Source organism: Marmota flaviventris, chromosome 10, assembly GCF_047511675.1.
Source record: "Marmota flaviventris isolate mMarFla1 chromosome 10, mMarFla1.hap1, whole genome shotgun sequence".
Lineage (NCBI taxonomy): Eukaryota > Metazoa > Chordata > Mammalia > Rodentia > Sciuridae > Marmota > Marmota flaviventris.
In genome coordinates, this window is record NC_092507.1 from 80,979,720 (window position 1) to 80,984,807 (window position 5,088).

The 5,088-nt window shown below is 40.1% G+C and overlaps 1 pseudogene; it reads right to left on the reverse strand.

Moving 5' to 3' along the window:
- Positions 1-660: 660 nt before the first annotated feature.
- Positions 661-1,655, reverse strand: LOC114092535 (S-adenosylmethionine decarboxylase proenzyme-like; annotated as a pseudogene).
- Between the last annotated feature and the right edge of the window lie 3,433 nt (positions 1,656-5,088).

A 5,088-nucleotide genomic window follows, 5' to 3' on the forward strand; every position in this document is an offset into this window, starting at 1 on the left:
AGGGGAAGACACCAGGTTGAGAGAAGAAATCAAAGGACTCCAAATGCAGAAACAATTATTAAAATAGTAATACACAAAATGAGTAATGGGATCCATTTTCTAAAGACTTGTCTTGGGAAAGAAAAATTTAATTGCTGTTGCACAAAACATCTGTATGAATTAGAAACTGGCTTCAGTAACATTAGCAGAGAATATGTTCTAGAAAGTGGAGGCAACTGGATATAAAAGTCTGGCAGCAATTTAATAGAACAGTCCCAGATGGTTAGGCTGAGGCCAACACCTAATGAGGACAAAAGCCTTGTCTGTGGGGAATTTTGGACAACACTTGCAGAAATAGTATACTGTGAACAAAATTGAATTGTTTTCACAAGTGTTGTAAAGTCTCATATAGTTAAAATTTTTTTTTTCCACATGCAATTTTAATTTTACAACAAGAGTGGCATAGAATACCTAAACAGAGAGGAGAACATTCATGCAAGATATCTAACTCCTTGATATAATAATGCATACACTCCAAAATGATCACAACATCTAGGGCTTTCTACAACTACAGGTGGTGGTTATTGAAAACATGGCCCCCAGTACCAACATCTATAAAGCAGCCACCACCTTCTCTGTGTGTTCTCTTTTTGTGTTTTTTTTTTTCTTCATTTTCCTTAATTAACTCTGCTATTGTTGCTGCTTCTTGGAAAAACTGGTAAAAACAAAATTGTAATCATTGAACATAGCACTCTGGCTATCAAGACATTTAAAACCTTCAATCTTTTGGGGTGAAGAAAGCACTGTGTGACATTTAGAACTCTGATTAACAAACATGGTGTTCACAAATTTTCCTGGCTTGAAAACTTCCACAACTTTCCTGGTCAGGTCATCATAAGAGATCTGACTTACGTTTGTTTCAAAGCTAACATAAGAAAATTCTGGTTCTGGAGTGATGAGAATAGTCCGATGAGTTCCATCCGATTTCATTCTATTCACTGAATACTCCCACAAGGATTGAACACTGTGGTGTCAATGACAGAACCTGCATCAGATCACAAATTCCACGCTGATGAATGACATCCTTTGCAGTAACACCATCTTTCATGTAGAACTGGTCCATAACTATTGGATCAAGCTCACTTATCAAAATTTCCAGGGTTTGATCTGGCTGACTTATTACCCAACTCTCTGGGAAACCCACAGTATACAAGTACCAACAGTCAGAATTCATATGTCCCATACAAAATGCTGCTCCATTTGAAAAAAAAAATCTATTTCTTCCCAGAAATTCTGGTGTGGGCATCCTTAATGAGAAGGCTTCATGAAATCCTTGCAAGAATAAAAGATGCTTTGAATTGAGTCAAACCTGCGGTAATCCCTAGCAAGCTTTAACAGGGGAGCCAGTGCTTTCAGCAAGAGGGTGGTACCACATGTCTTTAGAAGGAAACATCTCTTGGAGACAAATATGCTGTCTCACTGAGTATATAAGCTTCCTGCTTGTCAGTTTTTGTCACACTTGTGATTGAACATTGCGCATCCTTCAAAAGTGCATCTCATTCAGATCTTGGGATAGTGCAAAGATCCCCAGACCCTTGGTTTGCATCATGTTGCTGCCGAGAGAACCAAACCTACAGCAGCTTCTTGGTCCCTTCGAAAAAACATGCACCTTCCATCACCACGAGACTGCGAACTACCAACAACCACAGAAAATCAACTAAATTAAATCTCTTCTCCCACTGCTGCCAATGCTGCAGATTATTCCAGCTGTCATCCTCTGACAAAACAGCATCTTTGGAAGGTCTATGTGAGAGGACAAGATCATTCCCTAGCTAGCCATTCTACTCTCACATCCAAAGGAGGTAAAAAAGAGAGAGAGGTTTCCTTTCCAATTTCCAAGTTTCCCTTCTCACTCACTAATCTGCTTAATGCATTGCTTGGCTTTTCCGTGTTATAAATTATTTATTTCTAAGACAACATATATGCCTTTAGAAATGGTTGGTCTCAGTACATAAATATGGGTCAATAACATAGATGAAACTCTATAGAGAAATGGAATCTCCACTTCACACCCCCCAGAGGCTGGGTGAGCTCCAGTAGCTAGGCTTATATTCTCCAACTCACCCCTCTTAATTTAGTTGACTGAAGACGGCCAGTCAATTCTCTTGCCTGGATAGTCGAAGTTGAAATCCTTGTTTATCACTTCTATTGAGGCCTGGTAAACTTAGAAGGGACACAGCTATCATTTTCCATCTTATATGTAGAAAAGTAGAGAAAGTAGGTGTATTAAGTTATAGGTTCTAACTTTTAAAATAAAACCCAATCTAATTCAAGCTCAAATGACATACAGATCTTCTCTTTTGTATAATAGTTTGAACCTAAGTAGACTGGGAAGGGTTAATAATCACATGAGCTCCATGGAGTTGGGGACCCAGGCTCCTTTCATCTTGTTGCTCTGCCATCCTCAACCTGCAGCTTCCATCTCTAGGTCAAAAACAGTAACTTCTCATGTCATGTTAGCTTACAACTAATCAGCAAGGGGGGAAAAAAAAGGAGGATCTCACTCTTCTTTATACCTGGAAATTTTACATCTTGCATTGGCCAGAGTTTAATAAATGTCTACAGTTGTGGCAAAGGAAACTTGGAAGAAATTCTTTAGCTGAGTAACCCCATCTGTCCAGCTAAAACTCTCCTCCTGTAGAAGAGGAAGAGTGATAGACAGGTTCAACATGTAGTCTGAACTAGTCTGACGCTGATTTAGCTGGTCAGCTGGGAATGAGCATCAAGTAGAGGCTCAGAGAAAAAGCAGCAGAGAAAGAGTTGGGCCTCCAGGAGGCAAGGACAGTAATATGGGTTCCTATTGGCACTCACTTCTTGTGTTCAGTCCCTCATTGAGACCCAAAAGGTTTTCTTCCCTTGTTTATAATAATCCCTGGCTTTGCATGAACCAGCCCAAGTGCTCTTCTGCTTCTTGACACCAAAAAGCATTGATTAAAAAAAAAAAACAAAAACAAACAAAAAAACAACCAACCCAATTATTTGCTCCTGGAGGGCGAGGACCACCTTCTAATTTTTTATTCCTGACCCAGGGTTTTGGTAGTACCCATGCCGAGAAGGCGAATATTGTTTTATTTAATGCATTGCTTCTTGTGGCAGCTGGATGAATTTAGCATCTGTCTCCACCATTTTTGCCAGTTATATAACATAAGACTTCCAATTTGCCTCAAAAACCCAGAAAGGGTGGAGTACCAAGGCAATCGGGAATGTCTCAGTTCCAAAACTGAAGAGGAAAATATTAACTACTTGGGCACAGGCATTCCCTGAAATCTGTCAGCACTCCGAGGGCAGGGCTGTCTGCCCAGCAAAAACCCAACATCAGATCTTCACCGCACTGTTATGCAAACCAGAAGGCTACAGGGTTTGCTTCCCTCCCCAGAGTGGACAAATGCTTGTGAGTTAAATACCAATGCAATCAGCTCACCCTCAAATGAAAATGTTCTTTGCCTAGATCTGGAGAAGAGTCTCACATAGAACACTTTTTTTTTTTTTAATTTAACCAACTGGAGAGAAGCACCATTTTATTAAAACTTTTTAAAATGAAGATTTGCTTTTTAATGGGAAATCTGCATTCCATCAACGGAATGAAAAACAATACTCTTGACTAGTTCATTTGATACAAAGCCCAGTACAACACAACTCAAATACACGGTTTTACTGATCATCTCCAACAGAAAATAAAATACCGGGATGTGAGAGGTTTGCTTCACAAGGACTTTTAAACTGACTTCTGTGTATTATAATAAAAACTTCAGGATTCATGTTAAACCAAAGAATTTTACATGTTTGCCTGGCATGTGGAAGGTGTTCAACTGATTTTTGCTGAATGTTTCAATGGATGCTGACAATATAGACTAGAAACATCTATAACATGATACATTAACATGTAACTTTTAAAACTTACAGGATTTGTGACTGAATATTGCAATTAGTTTCTCTTACCCTGGGAAGGAAATCAAGCCTGTAATGGAAGGGTAAATGACATTGGGGTGGGAGGACTGAGCCGCAGAGCTTTTAATATATAATTACCTAAAAATTGTAAATTACAGCATTGCTACTTTCTGCTTCACTCTAGGCAACACAGCTAAATTTTATAGCACTGAAGTTCTTAGGTCCTTATAATTTTAAAGAAGGCTCACTGCCTGGTGTGGTGGTGCATGCCTGTAATCCCAGCAACTTGGAAGGCTGAGGCACGAAGATTATGAGTTCAAAGCCAGTCTCAGCAACTTAGTGAGGCACTTAGCAACTCGATGAAACCCTGTCGCTAAATAAAATATAAAAAAGGGCTGAAGATGTGGCTCAATGGTTACGCACCCCTGGGTTCAATCCTCAGTACCAAAAAAAAGATTCACTGATGACAGGGTATTACTGCTGGGCAGCATTTTTTACTTGCTCAAGAATATTTTTTTTAGATCCTCTGAATCTTTTTATAGAAATGATATGTTCACCTACATAGGTAATGCTTCTATACCAGCATTCCCCCCCCCCAAAAAAAAAAAGTTTCTTGCAGAGGTTAACTAGTTCAGCACTACACTGGGAGACCCCCACTATCAACCCCAGGTTTTCTGATTCTCCAGGAGGACTCCTGGGACCCACATGCAATTGCACTCACAACTGTGACTCACTATAGCAAAAAGAGGCCAAAACAACCAGCAAACAAAAAAAGGAATACGGGGTGAAGCCTGGGGAAAACCAGGCCCAAGCTCCCAAGGGCCCTGTCTGTCCCAGGAGAGTCACAAAGGACACACATCCAGCAATGAGTTCTTCGATAAGCACAGGTGAGAATTGTTGTCAACCAGAAACACTCATTAGAGACTCAGCACCCAATATTTTATTGGGAACTAGTCATGCAGGCAGACTCTACTTGGCACACATGCAAATTCCAGACTCCTCAAAGGAAAGCAGGTGTTCATCATAAACCATATTGTTTGCACAAACAGCTTAGGCACAGTGAGCCACTCTTATCAGTTAATGATGGGAACCCTTGCAAAATCTATATTCCCAGACACCAGTCAACGGCCAACCTTGCAAGCAGGACTTCTCAGGGATGGT